The following is a 24,264-nucleotide window of genomic DNA, read 5'->3' on the forward strand; positions in this document are numbered from 1 at the left end:
CACACTTCCAGCATCCATTGATAGAATGCAGCCCATTCCATTCCTTGTTAGTGTATTCAGTGAGTAGGCAATGAAAAATCTCCTCTGCAAAGATAGATGGATTCCACCAGTAGCCTGGAAAATGTGTTCTCTTCCCTATGGGACTTGCAGAAGATTAATACCCTCCAAGGCTTGCATAGCCTTAAATAATGTTGAAAAAAATAATAATAGCAGGTTCCCTGGTCTGACTTGACCTAGGTCACCAAATTAAAATGCCTCGAAATGTAACTGTCTAAATGAATTAAATTTGAAATACACATCTCATTGTTTTTGCTTATGTTTCTAGAAGGAGTATCTGAATAGCCCATGGTACAAATTGTTCAAAGGTATCCTGTCATCATGAAAATACTATTTCTTCAGGGGAGAGGGAGGAAGGCTTAATTTTCTTTTTGTCCTCCTTTGGATAAAATATAGCCCTATCTTAAAAATACAAGAAATTTCCTGCTAGATCAGACCAATAGTACATCCAGTCCAGTCCTCTGTCTCAGTAGCAATGAGAGAGGCTATTTGAAAAGAGCATGTGAGCCTGCTATTTTCTGCATTCCATTCTTGTTGTACTTCCCCTGCATCTACAAATGTTGTATTAGGGATGTTAGAGGGCATAACCCTCCCTAGTCCTTTTAGCATTCCTTTATGGATCTGTCGTCCATGATATTGTTTAAGCCCTTCTTGAACTTTCTCATACTGCCTGCCACCACAATCTCCTGTAGTAGCAAGTTGCAGAAATTCACTACTCATCATGCATTTTTTCTTTCTTTAATCTGTTTTTAACTGGTCTCCTATTGCTTCCACATTGCTCCCTAGTTCTAGCATTGTGGGATTTGGTGAATAAGTTCTGCATTCACCTGATCATATCCTCCTGCCATTTTCTCTTCAAATTGGAGAGGAATTCATCTTCCTTTCATGTCCTACCCCTGTCGGCTATATCACTGACAAATGTCTTATATAGTGGGTGAACAAACACATCATACCAAGCAATATTAATCCACAGGCTAAGGATTCTACCCCCTCCTTACCCTTCATGCACTCGCGCGGGCCCCCCCCCAGCTCTTCAACAAATCCAAGCCTAAACAGAACACGGAATTACACTCCTGCATCTCTGGCACTCTGCAAAGCAAAGACATCAGAGCACAAGACATACTTTATTTGCATTACTTGGCCTGCATCCAGCCACAGTGATGAAAGAAAAATTTCTTCATTGGTTGAACCAGGTCAAAATCATCAACTCAGCTTGAGTCTACTCAGTGCATTGTAGCTCCGATGCGCATAGACACATTTTTTTCTTTAACAGGGTGCAGAACGTATCACTAGTACAGACAACATTTGCCCAGCTGGCATGTATATTTCTGTAGCTGATGCCAGCTTACCTCAACCAGCAGAACAAGCACATCATGATCCTGCACAAAACAAAGTCAACCAAAACAAAACATTTTAGAAGAGTTAAACTTTTTTAAAAACACAGTCCAGAAAAGCCAAGAGGCTCTCCAGTGCTACTGGTGCACTTTTAACCATACACTCACATATATATGCATTCTGAAGGTGAAAGCACACACAAAGCTGCTTGTTTGAAAATGCAAGAAGCACATAATGGAGGTGGGCAGAGAGAGACAATAGACAGAATAAATCTTAACTTCATGGTGTTGAATAAAGATAATGCATACAGTAGAGAAAAGTGAAAAATGTTGAAAGTATGTGTGTGTGAGGAAGCTGCTTGAGTCATGAGGGCAGGGAGGAGCCACTGAAGGTATGCAAAGGACATAACATGACCAAGTGACAACCTAAAAAAATAATCATTATGAATGGATATAAGTGGGGCAATATTGCATTTGTCAAGGCTAGGAAAAAAGATATACATACTGAAACAAGAGACAGTCTAATGAGTTTTAGATTTATTGAAAGGAGGGGAAAGCTATGCAAGTTTGGACACAGTCTGGATCTTGGCACCTAAATTAGAAGTCTCACTCTTGAGCACTTCAGTGAAATCTTCATGCCATAGAGGCTTCTGGGAGAATATTCTAAGATTTTTTATTGTGGTTACACACAGCTGAGTATCTAGAGGGCTGGCACTGATGAAAAGTGTAGAAGAGTGACAGAGGAGCAGAACGATACATCAGGGAATGCTGCAGAGGTAGTTCTTGAAGTGTGCACCCACTAGCAAACATTCAATTGTTGGTCTTCACTCACTATCCTCATGATTACTGTCTCTTGCCTTACCTGAAGCCAAGTTGATGGCATGGACTGATGCATCCTATAAGCTGGGTCCAGTCTCTAGCCTCTAAAGAGAACAATAATATTTTACAAATAACATCCTAACAAGTTTATTAGATAGTTATATCATATATGTTTGAATAATAATCTGAAAAGCCTAACTTTCAGAGGTTAGACAACAGTCTGGTCTCTGTGTTCACGAACTTTCTGTATCCAGATACAACAGGAACAAACCTGCATATTAGACATATTTGTATTTTGTGTATAGTTTTTCCTCCAAATACATGGGTTTAGGATCACATTTTCAAAAAGATGTTTTGAAAATATTTATTTTTAGTGATCTTGATCTTAGCTGTAGATCACTTTAAGGATTACAAAACTCTCATCACTAACAGGTTTTATTTTTAGCTTTAAATGCTACATAAAGTGTCTTTGGTATTCCAGTTTCTCATCTTTCTCAAATGATTCAAAAATTCTCTTAAAACATATTTTAGGCATAGTGCTTAATGTTTACCTATGAGTTTCACTGACTTAGTTAATTCTTAATATATAGCCAGTCTATTTGCTCAGGTGTCCACTAAAGCAGAAATTTTCTTTTCACAGATTCTCTTTCGATTAATATCCACTAGTCATGAGTCAAGTTTAAAATTAGCAAAGCATGACAAGAAAACTGAATGTTAGTATGAGATAAATTTCTCACACTGTTTGTTGTTCATACCACATCATGATATACAACACTGTGAATTCTACTTGTGTTTGTCTTTGTTTTGGCTGACTTTTAATCCCATTGACTTTTTAATGTTGCCATGCACATTTTAGCAGCCTCTCTTGTTCTTCCTTTTTATGTGTACAGAAAATGTATATCTGAAATTTCTGCAAAGTGACAGGAATAAGCCTCTGTCTACAATTATTGAAAGGTTACATTATGTTTTCCTTAAAATTCTATATATTACCTCTGTTTATACATCAGCATCCCAATTATTGCTCTTGTTATTATTACATTGTCTGGGAAATAAAGAAGGGTATATCTGGAAGCTGAAATCCAGCCTCTTGCTGATTCTCTGAAATGAAATTTGTTGACTACATCCCTTCAGAAATGTGTACTATGTCATATGCAATATTCATAATATGGATAGATACTTCATATGAGAATAATTTAATTGTGTGTTCTGCTCAACCATTGTTTAATGAATTCCTAACAATCTGAGAGCAAGCTGTTGGAGGCCCATTATTAAATTTCATATTTGCTTTGCAGTTTTCTTCACCATTGCTTCATCTATTTAGGATTATGATGACATTAACTTTTGTTTTCCTTCATAAATAAGAGCTTTGAATATTTGTATTTGCAAAATGCAAAGTTTAAACTTTCATTGCTGATGCTTACTGGTTATAAAAAAGTTAATTTACATTAAAATAGATTTGCACTTAAATCTAAGAGAGTCTGCAAGAAAAAATATAGAAACCTAAGAGGAAAAAAATATATGCAATGACTATTCTAGCATGCACTAGGAAAAATCAAAAAGCTGCAGCAAATATTCCAGTGATGTTAATTTTATTATATATTTCCTTGTTCTTAAATTATGTGAAAAGGAGACAGGATAATGACCACGTATTGTCAATCACTCTACTATTATTATTATACATAACTCTAGCCTTCCAACTTTTATTCATCTCTTCTCTGAATGGCCTTAATCTTTTTGATCTCTCCTCCAGTGGAAGTTTTCTAAACCTATAAGAATTCTCATTTCCCTTCTTTGGACTGTTTCTCTTCTGCTATGTCTTTCTACATCAAAATGAACACTGCAGCAATGAATACTGGATTTGTGAAATATGTGTTGTCCGTATTATTCTGTTCTATATTTCATTCTTCAAACAGTCATATGTCTTTGAGGTATCTCTGGTGGTTATTGAGCACTGAGTGGAGGTTTTCATTTAACTGTTCCAGTGACACACAGGTCTGTTCCCTAAGTGGTTGCAGGTAATTAGAAATCCATCACTGTGTAGAAGTAGCTCACACTATTCATTATAATGCACATTACCTTCTACTTATCTACAAAAAATCTTTACTAGCCATTGGGTTGCCTACTTGTCTAGTTTTCTAAGTCCTTTCAGAGTTTGCTGATCTATATATATAAGCATCTTAATATTGCTCATTATTAAAATATCCAAATACCTCATAGACATTAATGACTTTTGAAGAAAAAATATTAACACCATTTCAATTTAAATGTCTGCTTTGTATGAAAGCTCCTCTTTTAATACTTAATTCTTTGAAAGTATTGATTGAAATCTTTGGGAGCATTTACTAAGAACCTGGTATATCCGTGCTTTATGCAGACAGTTATGGATGGGTCAAGCCTACTGCTTAGCAGAGTGAGGGCAGTACTGTATTATTGGTCAAGTGCACTACAGAATCTAACTAGAGTAGAGAACAAGGCGGGAGTGTGTTGTGCCCTTTCAGGTGATTTTGATCAGGAGCAGGTCTCTGGCTCAGTTCCCCCACAGAGTACCACATATTCCTAAGGACTTTTTGCAGGTCTGACCTGCTAGTACACCCCCATTCTTAACCTTTTCAGTATTTTCCATCATTACTCAACAAGTTTAGTATTTGTATTTAATACACTTAGAAGCTGACACAAAGTTGAAAGATTGGTCCCGAGGGCAAACAATGTATACCAAAACATAAAATTATTCTATCAAATCTTAATTCAACACTTAAGATGGAGTTCTTACTTAATTTTCCCTGCACCCCCAGGCATCCCAAGTGATTTCCCCCACTGTTTGCACTTTCCATATAGATTTCATAACTATAATCACACAATCACAGAATCATAGAATAGTTGAGGTTGGAAGGGACCTCTGGGGATCATCTGGTCCAACCTCCCTGCTCAGGGTCAGCTACAGCAGGTTGCCCAGGACCATATCCAGTTCGGTTGTGATTGTCTCCAAGGATGGAGACTCCACAACCTCACTGTGAGGCGCAACCTGTCCTAGTGAAAATTTCAGTGAGCATGTTCCTTATGTTCAGAAGGAATTTCCTGTGTTTCAGTTGTGCCCATTGCGTCTCATCCTGCCACTGGGCACCACTGAGAAGAGTCTTGCCCTATCTTCACTACACACTCCCATCAGATATTTATAAACATTGATAAGACCCCCCACAGCCGTCTCTTCTGAAGACTAAAAAACCCAGCTCTCTTACTCTCCTCATATGACAGATGCTCCAATCTCTTAATCATCTTCACGGACCTTTGTTGGACTTGCTCCAGGATGTCCAGGTCACCCTTATACCATGGAGCCCAGAACTCAACACAGCACTCCAAATATGGTCTCACCAATCCTGAGTAGAGGGGAAGGATCACTTCCCTCAACCTGCTGGTCATGCTCTTCCTAATGCAACCCAGGTTAGCATTGGCCTTCTTTGCCATGAGGTCTCATTGCTGGCTCATGTTCAACTTGTTGTCCACCAGGAACCCCAGGTCCTTCTCTACAAAGCTGCTCTCCAGCCCCCAGCAACCACTGGTGCATGATTATTCCTCTCTGGGTCCAGCACCTTGCATTTCCATCCATTGACCTTCTTGAGGTTCCTGTTGGCCCATTTCTCCAGCTTTTTGAGGTCTCAGTGAGGATGTTATGGGAGATAATGTCAAAAGCCTTACCAAAGTCAGTGCAAATAACATCTACTGCTCTCCCCTCATATGCCAAGCCAGTCATCTCATTGTAGAAGGCCATCAACTTGGACAAGCACATTGTAAATTCACGCGACTACTCCTGATCACCTTCTTGTCCTTCATGTGTCTGGAACAGGTGTCTAGAATTAGCTGCTCCATCACCTTCCCAGGGATCGAGGTGAGGCTGACCAACCTGTAGTTTCCCAGATCCTCCTTCTTAAGGATAGGATAGCATATGCTCTCTTCCAGTCCTCAGGAACTTCTTCCGATTGCCGTGACTTTTCAAAGATTATCAAGAGTGTCCTCACAATGATATCAGCCAGCTCCCTGAGCACTCGTGCATGCACTCCATCACATCCCATGGACTTGTATGTGTCCAGTTTGTTTTAGTGTTCCGTAACCTAATCCTCCTCCACCACGGGTAAGTCTTCCTTGCTCCAAACTTCCCCTTTGGTCTCAGGGGTCTAGGATTCCTGAAGACTGGTCTCACCAGTAAAGACTGGAGCAAAGAAGGCAGAGAGTACCTCAGCCTTTTCCGTGTCCTTTGTCACCAGGGTCCTGCCCCATTTAGCAGTGGGCCCTCATTTTCCCTAACCTTTCTTTTGCTGCTTATGCACTTATAGAAGCCTTTCTTGTTGCCCTTCACATCCCTTGCCAGATTAAACTCCAGGTAGGTTTTAGCTCTCCTAACCCCCCCCCCCCCCCCCCATGCTTAGACCACTCTCTTTATATATTTCTCCTGGATCACCTGTCCCTGCTTTCACCTCTTGTACACTTCCTTTTATGTTCAAATTTAGTCAGGAGCTCCTTGTTCATCCATGGAGGCACCTGCCACTTTTGCTTGATTTCTAGCTCGTTGGGATGGAATATTCTTGAGCGTGGAGGAGGTGATCTTTGAATATCAACCAGGTCTCTTGGATCCCTCTTCCCTCCAGGGCTGTATCCTATGGGATTCTTCTAAGCAAGTCCCTGGACAGGCCACAGTCTGCTCCCCTGAAGTTCAAGGTTGTGATCCTTTTTGCCCAGCTCCCTCCTCACAAGGTCCTGAACTTCTCCATCTCATGGTCACGTAGCCAAGGCTGTCCCTGACTTTCACATCTCCAACCCATCTTTCTATGTAAATACAAGGTCCAGCAGAGCACCTCTTCTTGGCAGCTCCTTGACACCTGTGTTAGGAAGCTGTCATCAATGCACTCCAGGAACTTTCTGGATTGCTTGTGCACTGCTATGTTGTCCCTCCAGCAGATATCAAGGTGGTTAAAGTCCCTTGTAGGAATCAAGGTCTGCAAACATGAGGCTTCTTCTAGTTGTCTGAAGAAGGTCTCATCTTTATAGTCTACCTGAGCAGGCAGTCTGTAGCAGACACCCAGCACAATGCTGTAAGATCTCAGCTGGCCCCTAATTTGTCCCTGAGTAGAGCCCCATGCATTCCAGCTGTTTGCTCACATAAAGTGCTGTTTATGTGATATAATCACATTAGTTATATATAGTATAATATAATGATATAATCATATCATATAAAGATATAATCACATTATAAATAATCAGCTGACGAGAATATTTCAGTGTCTGGATTTTTCCATAATAAAGTCTTAGACTGTCAGTGGTGTCTTAAAGATACTCTGATAGTGTTTTCTTCCATGAATAAACAGCCAGTAAGACATGCACAAACTTTTCCACTCTTATGTGTTGTTTTATTCACCAATGCAGAAATCCAAGTCTCTCTCTTTTTTTTTTTTTTTTCCTTCTTTTGGTACATGTTTATTGAAATGAGTATACTTAAAGATAAGGATGCCCTTTTTTCCCTTTTGCTTTGATTAAAATTAAGCCCAAATATACTCTGACATAGTTCAGTATAGAACTTGCTCTTCTCTGATCTTTCACTTATATTTGATGCAGATCTAGAACTGAGATTTAATAATGAAAATTACATGTGTGTCATATGAACTGGACAGGAATAGTGAACAGTAATGGGATGAAATAGCTCCTTCCCAGTGTTATAACATGAAATGCTAGCTATCCTGAAACATATGATGCTTTTGCAGAAATAATAGGAGCTGGGCAAGATGAAGAGAGGCCTAAAGACATCTAGTTTCCCAGTCAGTTCACACTTCTGAATGGACAGTGGAGTCTTTATAGCCTGGGACAATTACCCACTGTCATCTCCATGTTTCTGGCCCTAAACATAGGCTGAACACCAAACTGAGGATCTGCAATTCATGTAACTCCACACCTAGTAAATAAACAATGAGCAAATATATCTATAGTAACAAACCAAGGCATGCTCCCCGGGTATGATTCCTGTCTGCAGTCTGACAGAAGTGACAGGACTCTGACAGTCATAATAGGGAGTGACATGGATACACACTAGTCCCCTGCACCTTGGTTTCAGAATCAAAAAAACTGGGTAAACATCCCAGAGGGCCATCAAGTTTTCAAAGTGATATGGAAGATGGTGGCACCAGGATCCAGGAAATGCTCTTCAGTACTCCAAGTTAAAGGAGTATCTTGCTTTCTTGTATGTGTCTTCTTCAACATTGACCTGCAAGTGTTAGCCTATGTATACCTATGAAATATCAAAAGGGAAACCCTAAATTATTCTCTAAGCTAAAAATTTTACCTTTTATTGGAGGATTACAATCTAGTACTCGTTTCATGTAAAATACATAAACAGTTCAGGGAGCACAAATGAAGGCATTTTTCTTTTGTCTTAGCACCTTCTAGGTAAGTAGCTGAACAGTAGGAACAGAGAAAGGATCTGTCTTGTTTATTCTCCTTTGAGTCAAAATTCTGCACTCTCAAAGACCCAGCTTTAACAGGAGGGATATCCATTCATCTTCAATGCTCCACAGTTCCAAAGCTTTGCGACAAAAAGAACTGTGCAATTTAGGGGTTTAGATCTCCTTAAGCTGAGGGTTTAGGCTAACTCATAGGACTCCCATTTCTTAAATGAGCACTCTAACTAGTAAGCCATTACATAAGAGTCAGGTATTGCTGCCATTATTTTAAGTAAAAATGGTGATTTAGGCACCTAATAACAGAATGTGACTTTTAAAACACAGCTTCACTGAGGTCCCTACTTACCATTCTAAGAGAAGCTTTAAGCCCAGACAGGCTGCAGCATTTCAAAAACTCCCTTCTCTTTGGCATGCCCTATTGGCATCCCAGCACTCTATATGCCACCTGTTAGGATCCTTGAGGTGAGGAACTTAAGTCAGCAATCATTGGAAACAAAGTTCCAGGTGTTGCAACAGTGAGCCTTACTGCACTTAAGTGAGGGCCAAGATGACCAGACTGTTCCTTAAAGGTAGCATCACTACTGAGCATGTGCGATACAATCAAATTGGAGGCTTATGGAAAATTTTGCCAGAAACTAGTTGTTTTGTTATTTCAGGCACTTGCATAGTTGTGACTGATTTTCCTGAGTTTCTCCAAACTTGTGCTTTGGGTACCCAGCTCTTATTTGAAACAGGAGGAATTAGATATTACACTGGTTTTAGGAGCCTGAACACTTTCATGAATCTGGTTCAAGCATGACTAATAGTTCATGAAATTGAGTGGAACTTAACTAAGCAGGAATTTGAGTACTTTCAGCTCAGTTGAACATTTGTGTTAACCTAGTGATATCCTTGCCAGTTCCTTCAGGCTAGAGAAGCATGCAGGCAGAGAGAGAAATGCATATTTGAAACATTTTCTATATTTGTATGTGTGCACATATATACACTGTCTCCAAGCTCTGTTATATGTCTGTTACAAATAAAGAATGCCTGGGTCATAAACACCTGACAAACGTTTCCACCATTTGTAAGAAATCACCCACTCTCATAACTGAATTGTGAAGCTGCTCATGCCGTATGTCAAAACAAAACACAGCACAGTGAATACTGTGTTACGTTCTATCAGGTCAATAAATACAAAGCAATGGAATATTAAAGGAAACATATTGTATTAGAATTGTGATACTGGCTGCACGTTTCAAAGAAACATAATTATTTATCAGTGCACTCTATAGCTAATAGGAAAAAAAAAGTTTTACTTTCCTCAGAGAAAATCATTTTCTCTGAAATAATTGACTGAACATTTTTGAGTCTACCTATGTTCCTCCCAAAATAAGGATGGGAAAGAAAATGTTTCCAAAATCCTCTGTAAAGATAGTATTTGTTCAACAATCTCTGTTATGGTGTTTTCTCTATTTTAAGGTCAATTATGTGAGGAAGGGGAATATGAGAAAGCACAAAGAATCTTATTGAGTTCCTTTACTGGCTACTGGCATAAAGAAAATCTTGATCCCCCCAAAAACATAATTTGCAGTCAATCAGTATTAAACTGCCAAGATAAAACAGGAATATAGAGAAGGCACAGGGCTCCCAGCCCCACAGCAGTGGTCAGTAGTGTGTGTATTCAAAAAGAACAGCCCTCACTGCCCTTTGTATAACCAGCATTCAAAAATAATCCTCCCTTTTCACCCATGCAACCACTGTGCTCATTAAGATATGTCTATAGGACTCAGAAAGAAGGAGCACAAGAATAGCTGTTAGCATAATGCATTCTGTCCTCCATCTCCTTTCTGCCCATCCATCTGTCTGTCTGTCTGTCTGTAACTACCTGGCATGCCCAAGCATTCAGCCTTCTGCGTGCTCTATAGAGCACCCCGTGGCCATGACCTAGCCTGCACTCCCAGGTTCTCAGAAGACCATACAGACATATCCAATATACCCTGGAATTTCCTGCAAGGCATATGCACTTGTGCACAGAACCTTGCCTTAGGCCATGGCTTTATGTCACAACTGTATTTTAGGCCTTGTCGGCCAAGCTTAGCCCTAGTTTAATAACTCCAGCAACTTCAAATGATTTGCCTCAGTATGAGATATATTTTGCAGAATGGCATGTGCTTTCCCTTTTTTCTTTCAAATCCCTCCTCATAAGCTTTCCATCATTATCTGCTTTTCTCCCTCATGCCCTACATGTTCTTAAATTAAACCATCGACATTGCCATTTTTCATTTATACCACAATGATACTCACATTATCTTTGTGGTAGTACTTACCTCATCTTGCACTGTGCATTCTTTCATCTCTGTTTTTCATATATTGTCTGATGTAAACTCTGGAGTGGGAAGGTCTGGGCTTTTAAATCTCTGTGAAGTGCTATTTGAATTAAAGTGATATATACATATTTAATTAGAATACACATAAAAATAATTACTAATATTCTTAACTGAATGCAAGATTATATGCTTTTAAATCTAAGCTCCCTTTCTTTTCAAAATATAAGCATAGATGTTTGTATCAATATTTGAAAAGAGATTTAGAAAAGAATGTCTCTTAAAAAAACCTTCTACATTTATGTTTATAAGTGGGAAAGTATTTTCTTCTGTCATGACTCAATCCTTTCTCACTCTTTGAAGCTATACAAATCCTTGCATGTAACAGAATAGGTTGTATAGGCTACAGATAGCAGGATTATTGTGGTCATACAGCAGCCTTGTATCCTGATGTACTCCCTGCTATGCCAGCTGGGATTGTCTGTCTACAATCTTTTATGGTCAGATGCAAGCAAACTCTGTCTTACTCCAAATCAATTAGAAGCAATGAAGTCCAAGGTAAGACAAAATTTCCCTGTAATAATAAGCCTGACTGTAAGACTCTAGCTCAGGCTCAGCTCAGGACTACTGAGTTTATACAACTTTTCGGTGGCTCTCTGGACAAAATAATCTCATGTCTCTCTGAGGAAAGAAAAGGGCAATTTTAGATCTGCTTTCCATATAGAAATGCGCTGAGTCTCTCTCCAGTCGCCAGAACACAGAGGGACTGAATGAAGAAAAAGCTGGTTGGTAAGAAGTGCTCAGACAAGATGTGATACTGCTGATTCCAGATTGAGATCTATTGGAACAGTATTATTCACCAAATAGCTCCAGTGATATTTTGTGGAGTCTTTCTACTTATTATCCAAGAAATTTCCCTCTTACTAACCCTGAGATGTGGTTGGGATGCTGCAGTATAAATTAGGTAAAATTCTGGTCATAAGAATATTTAGTAACACACAAAGAGAGAAAAAACAATGAAAATAATGGACATATTAGGGAAAGAGCACTAGAACTATTTGAGAATTCCCTAGCAAAATCAAACCTTCAGAGAAAAACAAACAAACAAATAAACAAATGCAAGAACCATTCTGTGAAACCAGATGAACACACAAGGGCAATTAAATAGAAAAGGTCAGAAAAAAGGCCAAAGGTGAGTGCCATAGGTGGATGGATTTCAATTTCATATCCTCTTCTGATGCAGTATGTTCTGCCACTCTGAATCTGGGAGAACAGGAGGGAGAAAAAAGATATGGCAATGATTTGCGTAGAATGTGACTGAATAGGTACAAATTTCACAGTATTGTTCTGAAGTGAACTGGCTGAATGATATTCATAAGAATAAGTTCTACTGGTTTAGACCAAGGGTTTATCTAGCCCTGTCTCCAGCAGTGATCACAAGGGCATTAGTAAGACCAAGTGTATGTATTCTTCTAGCCTCCAACTATGTTCAGCTTTAGCCTAAGCTTGTTGAGATTTCTGTCTTTAATAACCCCTGATGGATCTTTCTGCCATGTACTTGTTCAGATTTGCTTTGAACCTGGGTAAATTTCTTGCATCCACAATATCCTTTTGCAAAAGGTTCCACGGATCTATTTTTTTTACTGAGTTTCTTTGGGTTTCTTTGTTATAGTTCTTCTTATGATTTTTGTTTCGAAACTCAATCTTCCCAGCTGCGTTTGATGACATCTGCTTTTTGTATGAGAAGAGACAGAGAGCAGGTAATGTCAACATGTACTTTCCATGCCCCTAATGTCCCTAAGTCATCTCTTTTCCATGCTGAAGCATCCCAGCCTACAAAAGCATTCCATACCCTTTTCTCCTTCTCTGCACCTTCTCCAGCTCTAATATATCCTTTCTGAGTTAAGCAGACTAGTACCACACACATTATGCAAGGTGTGGGTGAAGCATATGTTTATACAGTGAATTCTCTTTTATTCTTTACTCCTTTCCTGATAATTCCTATACTGACTGACAGAATGAACAGAACTGATGTTTTCACAGAATCATTCATGAAAACCCCAAGGTGGTTAAGCCAGAATTTTTTCCCCAATGTGCACTACTTTACATTTCACTGTGTCAAATTTTAGCTACCACTTTATTGACCAGTCTTCCAGTTTCACAAGTCCTTCAGTTCTTCACAGTTTTCGCACATTGTCAATAGCCTGCACAACTTCATATTATCAGCAAACTTTGTCCTCTCCCTGCTCAGCCCCTTCCGTGTTGTCAGCAAAACTTTGGAATTTCCCTTACCAGAACATTGGTGCTGGTGCATTCCCTCTGCATTTATACATCTCTGGAGGAGAGGGGAGTAGATCCACCCCTGTTTTCTGGATGTGCTAATTTGTACCCACAATCTGAGAACAGAGAAGGAAGTCCAAAGTAAGCACTGTTCTTAAAGAAATATACAAAGCTGGAGTGTGAGAGTCTTTAATATTAAAACTTGATAAAAAAATTGTTTCAGCATGCCTTGTTGCATGTTTGACACACTCTCACAAAAATTTCCATTATTCACTACCTGAGACATTCAGCTCATCACTCACACATTCTGTCATTCTGGAGCTATTTGAAGTACACTGCATTGGCTAGGCAGCATCTTTCGGGAGTTCTTTTGTTGTTCCAGAATGGTATTTTTTCAAAAACTCTGTGGGACAATCCTTTATAGTAAGAGAAACATTAGTTCCCTAACTGCAGATTTGCTAACCTTCCCTTGAGGTTTCATCTTCTTATATGGTCTTCCCCTACAGGTATGAAACCCCTTTGAGGTACATTGTTGGAAATAACCCAGGCATGTTATGCTTGAGGATAGGTTGACTGAAGGTAGTCTCTAGTGGAGAAGTTAGAGTGTGCTTCACTTGTACCACCAGCTGCATTTTTGGCCAACAGGAAAAGGGGATACAGTCAAAAAACATGTGCACCATGCCAGGCAATAGTGGCAATGAGACCTGAGCAGCTCTTCTTCCTCAAGACTTAATGACTACAAAGTTACCAGAGCTGGTCTGCATCTAAGAGAGTAAATCATTGAACTTGAATTTACTTTTCCTATTTACAGAAACTAAGCAGCTTCCCCAAACCTCAGCATCAAGCCAATTACCAGTCTCAGCAAAAAATTTTATCTTTTCAACCTTCCTTTTCTTCATATTGACCTTATGATTGAACACTTTACCTGTTTCAGAGCATACTGTAATAGGCTGTGGCTGTTATCAGTAGTATATTCTTTATTTACACACCAAGGTACAATTTCAATAAAAGCTGCTAGCTTGCATTCTTTTATTTAATACAAAACACTTTTTTCCCCATTTTCTGGCTGAAGAAAAGCTTCTATTTTATGGTATTTTAAAGCACACTACAATATTGCTTATTTTGTATGCCACAGTTCCCATTGTTTTCCTTTTAATTGTGTGTTACTAAATGTGACTTCAAAATATTTTTAGATTCTTTGATGCATATAGTTTTCAATCTTAGATAAGCTTAGTATATCTGAACTGATAGATGGAGGAAATCTAGTTAGTTAGTTTGAATGTTTAATGTACTTTTTTCCCTGAGCAATATTGTGAAATCCTATGAAACAAAGCCCCATTTAAAGAATATATGATGGGATTTCTAAATTATCCAGAAAACTACAACAAAAAGGACTGGTATATACTCATAGTGGTAAGCTGATGGTACAACTGGAACTTAAAGAAATTATGTCTGAATGTATATTGTGTGGATGAATAATCAATCAATATCTTCTAATTCTGCAGGGCTCCAATATGGTGTATCTTATCTAACCAGACAAACACTGGCCACCTCCTACCTCTCAGCTCCCATTTCACAACTATGTGATAGCACAGAACACTTAATCTGCTCTTCTAAAGTGTGTAGTAGCTGTATACGAACATACGTGTGCTTCCATACATTAGTACAGGAGACAGTTATCAGCTTGCAGGGCATCTTAATGTTATACATGACCTCAAACACTATCCAGCCCATCTCCAGTTTCCTTCCAGTTTCTCTCAAGTCTTTAAAAACATTATATGTTATAGCATGTGGGAAGCCAGAATACACCATGATAATATCCATCCTGTGGGTGCTTAGCGTGCTATACTGATGGCACAGAACTGGCCCAATCAAGGACAGCATTCAAACTGCTTCTGTGCCTGCAGGCATGTGCATACTGTCACTGTGTCTCCTGCAATAAATCCAACTTGGGCAGTTCATGAGTTCAAGGTTGAACGTGGGATATGATTATCCGTACTGTTTAACTGCAATCCTACTGCCCAGCAATGTTTTGGTATATGCAGTCTTCCAGAAAATGCCTGTGCACCTTTGAAGGTATAGCATGATGCAGGGAATGTTCCCCATATGTAGAGCAGATGAGGCCACTCTGTTTGAAGGAAAAAAGATTATAGTTAAATGAAAAAAAGTTTGATGTGCAATTTGCTCTCAAAGCTGTGGTAGATATCCGAGCTAGGGATACTAGGGTGAACACACAACACAGTGCAGAAGTGTGCAGAACTACTATGCCGATGAAGATATTTTGCTTCCACTTCCAGAGACGAGTCAGCGATAGCTACCATGTGTTGTTAGAAAGATCCTGAGAATTAAGCTTTTTTTCCAAAACACATACTTAGCTGCCTAAAATTCCCCTACAGTATATGTCTAGAAGTGAGGTAAGGATCTAGTTTTATGTCTCGTTTGCGACCCAGCTGGTATTTGGTCCTCATTCTTTCCTTAGCTAGAAAGATTCAAACCTTCACTCCGTTTATTATAGAATTAATATTTCTTTTATGCTTTATCTGGCAAAATGTTGTATTTTTATCTTCCCTACAGAAGAAAGTTGTAAAAGAAATAGAAATGTGGATGCCATTTTCAGAGGGGCAAATGTACAAATGACGGAAGTTAAAGAGAGGGTCATAAATAAAGAATAGAAGAAAAAAACTGGCCTGTCACTGAAGTACATCTGCCTCCATAATTCTTCTATGACAGTGTAGGGAAGCAGACTGATAATTAACATGGTCAACCCACTACAGTTTGCAGACGTGGGCTAAACTGAACACCTCCTACCCATTCTGTCCATTATTTATGGCATTTAGTGTCCTCCAGATGGATTTCTCATAGAAAACTATTTGTACGTTTATACATTACTTCTAAGCCTTCAGCTGCTTAATCACACAGTGTACCTGGAATGTGTAAAGTTAAAAGAGCCAAAATCATTAGCTAAATCCATATTTAGATGATCCATATTTAGGCTGATTTTCAGTGATGCTAAGCATCAACAGCTTGACAGGATTTTGCAGACACCTTCAGAACTTTTGAAACACTTGGCTTTACAATTATCTGTCTCTCCATCTGTCTGATTCCCTTAACTTCAAACCCTGTCCACAAGCGGGAGCTCTCAGATTATTGCTCCTAGTTTATGCTCCTCATGTTCCTCCATTCAGAAATGCTCTTGCAAGTTTCTTTCAGGTTCACAGCAAACTGAACACAGAGTGTGGTGGAAACCCACATCCTGAAAAAGTCAGATTCAGAACATAAATCTAGATGTCTGTTGACACAAAGTCAATACTCGACTTAACAATAAACCACCTGGCTCAAGCTAAGTTATGAAAAATAACAGTTTTTTCTAAACTCACTATCACATCAATTTGCTCACAAGCTTTAGACAGGACATGAAAATACAGAACAGATGAACATGCATGTACTCTGCTCTGCACTACTTTCATAATAGATCATTACAGTGGCCTACATAGTCCATATGTCAGCTTCATGGATGATGCTGCCTTGCCAGAATTAACTGCTGGAGGAGAGTACTGTAGTAATTTTGAAAGAGGTTATAGCTGTAGTAGCTAAATTATTTTACTGGTCCAAATTGAAGCTATTCTTAATATTTCCAGCCTATCTGTTGTGTCAGTATCTATCTCCTCCAACCCAATCTCTTTTTTTTAACTTTTTAGTCCCCTTTTTTATTAGCTAATGCTCACACTTTGATATCACCTACCTAGCTAGGAAACATTTGCATGTTTGTGGTTCCAGCTGGAGGCTGCATTAGGAAAAAAAAAGCATATTCCTTTACTCTAAACTACCCCATCCTGAAGATAAAAAAAAAAACAAACAAAAAAACAAACAAAAAACCACTTTCCTATTCTGTTCCCTTCAGGCTAAAAACTCCTTAAGTGTGCTGTTGACTTCTCCTGGCCTGACTTCATTCTTGCTAACTTTTTCCTTGATCCCTTCCCATCTTCCTTTTGCCCTCTCCACTTCATCAGACTACCCTATTACTTTTTTAAGGCAATTCACAGCCTTGTTTTTTTGTTCATTTTCAGTTATATGAATCTGTATTCTCCTCTACATTATACTGACATTTCTGACCCTTAGTTTAGCCTAAATCCTTTCAGTGCTGGTTTTGTCTTTTGCTTTTTATACTTCTTGATTGTTGGATTCATTTTCATCAGACATCAGAACTGTCAAGTCAGCAAAGCTCGGGGGGGGGGGGGGGGGGGAGAACTCCATCTCTTCTAAAGCCAAAATGAAGATTTTGCTCGATCTGCTACTATGACATCTTTTCTGCCAGTCTTTGTATAGAATCTTAATAAATGCAACTTGTCTCAGAAATATGCGAAGGATCTGCCATCTTGGATATCACCACCTGAGGATTCCCAGAAAGGCATAAATTAGACATGGAAACCTCATTTGTCCCAGAGCCAGTAAAAATGATTCATTATAACCTGGCCCAGAGAGAGGTGATTCTGAAATGTCCTTGAGACTCAGTTGTTCTTTCCTGACATATCAACTTGTGCCTTTCACTTAGAGTAAGCCTATCAAAATCACTTTTGATCATGTTTAAGGAGTGGCAGAGTTCATTTAAGAAGCTAATCAATAGCTTAATGCTCTAAAACTCATGGGAGTTTTACATACATAAACATACGTAAACACACACACACATCCCTCCACTAATACTTAGGGTATTTTTCTATCTCAATTTGTAATTGCTTCTAATTATAGACCATTCCAGAAAACACTTTCATGAGCATATTTTTAAGCACAGAAACATCCTGGTGGAAATCTCATGTCCTATTGCCTAAGTCCTCATCTGGCACTTACCTACAATTTTCAATATCCATACACCCCACCATCTTTTGGCTAAGCTGTGTTTTCCCTTTTTTTCATCTCTCATTGAGCATTCTCTTCACATTTCTAATCAATGTAATCTAATCTAATAAAATCTATGTAGATGAATGTAAAGTGATGCACATGGGAGAAAACAATCCTCATCTTACATACACAATGATGGGCTCTGAGCTAACTATTACCCCTCAGGAAATAGATCTTGAGTTGTAATAGATGGTTCAATGAAAACATCAGCTTAATGCTTAGTAGTAGACAAAAAAGCAAATCAAATGTTAGGAATTACTAGGAAAGAAATACAGAACAAAACAGAGAACATGGTTACGTCACTGCATAAATCAAGGCTTTTACCTTGAATGTTGTATGCTGTATTAGTTCCCCATCTCAAAAAAAATACAACAGAATTACAAAATGCATGGAGAAAGGGACTAAGGATGATCAAAATGTGGGATTCCTACACCTGGAAAAACAGGTGACTGAAGGAGACATAAAGGTCTATAAAATCATGGGCAGCAGGAAAAAGTTAAACTCGGAATGATTTTTCATTGTCTCTCCTCCAATGCACGATCTGAAGGATTTTAAATGAGACTAACACTGCAGCTTAGAGCAAAGGAGATGCTTCTCCAGAGTTGTATTGGGCAGAAAGGGTGGAGTTTTGGCTGCAGCGGGCTGCAGGGTGCCCTGTATGGGAGGAAGCCCCCAGCCACCCTGTACCGGTCACGGCCGGTTCCAGCCGGCTGCCTACCAGATGGGAGGGGGTGTGGGTGTGTTCCACCAGGTGCTGCGTGTTCACAGGGCTTCAGCAAGAGCAGACAAATGCAGGAGTGGGGGGGGAATCAAGTGCTACCAAATATTAAGATATTTTCTTTGGCTTATAAAATCTTTCACTAATAATTGACGGGAGCTGTGGATGTATATTTAAGAAGTATGTCTCTTATCTCTACTATTGCCAAGGTAGGAGACAGGATGATGGACTGAGAAGGGCCTTTGGTCTGAACCAAAGTACAGCTGTACGTGTGTTCTGTTCTTAACCATTTATTTTGCTTTCTTTTGAATCCTCTCTTTGGCTATACATTTCTATTCTGAATTTCCTAGGATGGCAATTATGAATTTATCAGTGCAATGTGCCAAATGTGATTTCTCCAAAGTCCCTGCACATCTAATTCCCACCGAGTCTATTGGAGTTAGCCATCTAATTTGCTTCTCTGAAAACCCTGATTGGTATCTTTCTGTAACTTGTACAAATAACATTAAAAATGTTGTCTGTTGTTGTTTTGTGAAATCCTACTTTAATACAAACAAGGGGATTAAGCTAAACATCTAATTTAGAGGACAAACCTATCCACAATTTAGGTAGAGATGTGCAAGGTTATACCAGTCTGATGGGGATGCTTAAGTTACCTAAATAGTTAATAAAAAGAAGTTGCTTCTGAATGCCTGCATTTAAAGAACACAGAATTTAAAGGTGTTAAGTAAGCCCCATTGCTCATGATTTGCAGGAAAACCTATTGCATGTTGGCAGTCTCTAGTCTAACTTCAAATGCTTACAAAAAATGTCAACTGAGCTAGCTGCCTAAATTCCCTCTACAGTTATTAGGAGAAATTTATACTTAGGAGTGTAATTACATTCTTCTAGTTTAGACATGCAGAACCTGCAGGATCACCTGTTGGAAATGACTGTTTGTGTAGTGATGGTGAAGGGATTCGGCACGACTGGCTCCAAAACTGATGAAATGAGGCTCCAGCAGCCCACTCCAAGTGGATTATATCACTCTTTGCAAGCTCTTAGAGGTACTTTCATTGACTGTGTAAATAAATGTATCATTCCATTGACTATGCAAGTAAAGTGTGTTAAGTTAAATGCTTTTCAGTCTATGAATTGCAGCCTCTAGGGGAATTGTAAGAGGGTCTAAGAAGTATTAGACATAGTCTGCCACAGTCCAGTTTATCCAGGAGAGAAGGATGAGAATTGGTTGTAATTGTTGTTTGCAGGTGTTTACATTAGCCAAAATAGTGCTAGATGTTTATAATTGATAGCAGCACTTTAGATCCTTCTGTGAGACGGAAAGAGCACAACACACAAAGCCAAGTCATCTCTCACTCTCCAGGTTTATCAATGTTGTGCAGCCAGCCCAGTAGGTCAGATGGGCACAGGTAAACCAAGATAAAATCTCAAAGAACTGGAAATATGCTGCTTTAGATTAGTCCTTATTTCCTTCTTCTGGGCAGGTACCTCTTCACATTTAACACAGGTAAGTGAGCCAGTCAAATTGCTTTTGTTAGTCATAGAAATAGGCTTGACATAACCCCAACTCATATTTTAAATGATATTATATAAATATAAACTCATATTTAAATGATGTACTTTCCATGAAAAGCCTCTTTTTTTTTTATTTTGTTTTGTTTTTAGTACCAAACTAGCAGATACTTCAGTACTGGGCAGAAGCTCACATCTCCAGGGCATCGTATCCCTTAATCTGATTAACTGTAGTCAGGGCCTAGACCCACTGAGTAACAGTCAGTAGTCTTGTTTCTGTGAAATTACCAGAGCAAACTGGTTAAACAGTGTAGCAGAGCGGACTCTAAAATGTGACACTATTGCAAATAAGCTATTTCTATATTATTCTCTTTCAGACACTTCCAAATGATTTGTCATTGCTCCAAATGGAATTAATTGCAATGTTTCTATGAAAACCATGCTGCTTCTCTTGGTTGCTGTGATTTGATAATAATTGCTGTAGAAATGTCTTAGGGCAAACTGTCCTTAGTATCCAAATGGGGATTTAGTATGCAGTGGCATAATATATAGCAATGGCTGAAGAATAACATTGTGGTGTGAAAGACAGGGCAGTATTCTTAGCAAAGGAAAAGAAGAAGACATGTTAAAATTCAGAATGGGTTTTGAGCAGCATACCTTAATAGCACAGTAAATTTTGCCTGTATTGGATTCTGACGTGTTAAAGTCTGAACTCCCTTTAAATTTAACACCAATTGTTAAAGGCCAATGATTGCATCTGTATTTCAGTTTAAAAAAATATTTGAATTATATATTTTTTTCCTTTCTCTTCCCAATCCACTTTAGCCTATGCAAGGCCTTTGTCATTCCTCTGCACTGACAGAACATGGCATTCGCTCTGAGTGGAAAGTGTCATCGGAAAGGTGGCTGCTTTGCTTTGAAGGATCTTTGATGCCAGGAAAATTCCACCAGCTCATCCTGTTGCCAGTAACAGAGGATAGGAAGCAACCACACTCCATTCCATTCAATTCACTGTAGAGGGCAAGGAGGGTTACTCAAGGTTTAAGCTTGAATGTACAAAGCAGAACCTCTGAAGGCTTGATCCAGCAGAGGTCTTAAGCTTCTCTGGGTTACGTGGTTCAGTATCTAATTTTAGTTGCCTGACCCCTAATTTACATTGTGGACTGTAGAAAGTGATGCTCCCAACATATCTTTGGGATTCTTCCAACAAAACACTGCTGCTACAGACTGCCATAGACGTAAAAACACAGTCTCGTATTTGCTTTAATTCAGTTTCACACTAGTATAGAAATGTAGAAAGGACAGGAGATATATGTGGGAATTTTGCTATTTTCCTTTTTCTGACATTTGCCAAGGAATCTTGTTCTTTATGGCTTGTTTATGTGCTTGATGATCCCCCTTGGCTCAGCTGCAATTGGCCACATATCTCCAGGAGCTGTTTCTACTGTCAGGCCCTCATTTCTGGCATATGCTGGAATAAAATCTTTATTGCACCTAGCCTGTAGGCTGCATGAAAACTATTGTAGAAAGGGAGGAAGAAAGAGGGAAATTAAGGACATATTTGTAAAGCTTTGTCCCTGAATTTCCTAGTTTTTGTTAGTTTTCCTCTCAGTAGTATTTTTAATAATGTTTTCCTTCATTATTTTCCTAATTCTTCTTCCATATAAAATTATTGAGGCATGTAGTACATTGCAGGATGTGAGGAGTTATTCCGATCAGTACTGAATGGTTAAGTTACCTAAGGCTTCTGATAAGAATACACAAGTGATGCGCTTTTTTTCCTGTTGTGTATGTAGCAGCATTGAAATTACTGATCTCCTTGCCTAACCCAGACTTATTTAGAGAAATAAAATTTTAGACTGTCTCTTCTAATGAGAGAGCAGAATGCTGTCCGCATCATATAGTAATCCTTTTTAAAGCAGGGACACTGTCTATAATTTTCTACATAAATGGGAAAAAAAGTAATCTTATCTACTGCATATCCCCCTTTCAGTGTTATGCCGCTTTAGTCAGGCTAAAGCTGTTGACAGAAATTTCTCCACTCAGATGAGAAGCAAAGATGAGAAGTGGTTTCGCAATGGTGATGGAAAAGCTTTATATAACGAGACAAATCCCAGAGTCTCTAGGGAGCTCATTCAGCATGGAACCATTTCATGTTTCTTTCATTATGGGAATGATATTCTATCTATTAAAAGTACAGAAGTGAGATTGTCCATGCAGTTATTTTAATAGGATGATTCTGAGTGGGTCACCATTTGGTTTTGAAAACAAGAGCACACAAGCCTATTTGTCAACTGCACCAGGCTTCAAACAATTCCAATCTATTGTAGGATGGTGGCTTTAGAACCTCTTACTGTATAAACCTGTTAAGGCATTACAACATAAACAACACAATCTACCAGAGCTGCAAAACTATTATTCGAGGAGTCCATTTAGTTTCATAAACTTTTCCCAATTCCCTGACATTTTAAACAAAATATGACAGGCATTTATATTGTATAGTATACAAGAAAGATCACTTACTGCATGAAAAACTTATCTAGTGGCTTTACCAATAAGGAGAGAAAAGACAAAATGATGGAAAGCAGGAACCACTTTGTGATACTTTGTATTATTTTTTGAAGTGCACCAGTAAGGTCATAATTCCTGTGATCTTTGCAAAGATATCTTTGCTGTGTAAGTTCAGTTATACTCAAGGAAGGAGGTTGCCTATCGGAAATGTATAAAGTGACCCATAGTGCAGTAAAGTTGAGGCAAATACAGTTGTTTGTTCTGAACAGTCATTTTTTATTTTTGGTAAAGTGAGGAGTTTTGTTTTCTTTTGTTCTGAGTTTTGTTTTCTTTCTTTTTCTTTCCTGGGTATTTTTTGCTGTTATATAAGATGTTGTTTTCAGTATATGGTCTGAGGTGTAATGTCATATATACTGACATAGCATCCTGTGCAAAGAGAGGATGCTAGCTAATCTTTCAGGGAACACAAACAAACAAACAAACAAACAAATAAATAAAATTAAATAAATGAAGCTCAATGCAAAACTATGCTTGACTCAAATATCTGTTTTCTATACAGTAATTACGCTATGTAAACTGAGCTTTCCTAACAGAAACATAGCCTGAGACAAGCTTGAAATATAGCATTGTAGTTTATAGAACTGCACCAAATTTCACAAAAACAGACCATTAAGAAGTCTCCCTGAGTACTGACTTGAATAGCACAGGCTGATCACACAGGAGAGCATGCTGATATGAAGAGAGACAAGTATACTTTCAAGGGACTGAGATTTGAAATATTGATTCAGTCACATTAATTGAATTTTTGCCTTGAGAAGTGATTACAAAAATGTTTCTCCAATATTAATTTGTATCTGCTTTGGATAAGATTAACATTAATTTCTTCGCCAGTCCCCATTACTCTTTTATTATTCATTAGCATCTCCCTTTGCATGTGTAAGAGACCTTGATGAAGCATGTTTATTCATAGACTAACCTTTTTAAATAATTCTAACAGCTCTCTAACAGAAACCTTCCTGGCATGCTGAATATCTCGTCTTTGTTTCATTATTCAATCCTTGTGCTCTATCCTCCACTTGAGATGCTGAACATGAATCATACTGCTCTTCCTACTGCTCTCTTCCTCCCACTGAAATGTCCTCTGCAGCCTGATCCCACAGGATAGCTCTGTTCACAAAATACTGCAGCAAATTGTCTCCTGGTAGAATCTAGGACAGTATAATTTCTACAGAGCTCGAGTGCAATTATTGATTTATGCTGTCCTTAGTTCATCATATATTTGTTTTCATGTTTTAATTCATTGTTCATTTACCTCTCATTAGAATATTTGGTGTAAGCTGGTCTTTGAGGGCTCTTGAGGCAACATTTTGTTTTTTCCTTTGTACTTA

General features: G+C 38.6%; 1 long non-coding RNA gene across 1 annotated transcript; it reads left to right on the top strand.

Moving 5' to 3' along the window:
* The first annotated feature begins 19,701 nt into the window (after window positions 1-19,701).
* LOC112982650 (uncharacterized) lies at window positions 19,702-23,404 on the top strand. Its single transcript, XR_003259025.2, has 2 exons — window positions 19,702-19,899; window positions 21,191-23,404. It is a non-coding gene; the product is annotated as an uncharacterized LOC112982650 (long non-coding RNA).
* The last annotated feature ends 860 nt before the right edge of the window (window positions 23,405-24,264 follow it).

Source organism: Dromaius novaehollandiae, chromosome 1, assembly GCF_036370855.1.
Source record: "Dromaius novaehollandiae isolate bDroNov1 chromosome 1, bDroNov1.hap1, whole genome shotgun sequence".
Lineage (NCBI taxonomy): Eukaryota > Metazoa > Chordata > Aves > Casuariiformes > Dromaiidae > Dromaius > Dromaius novaehollandiae.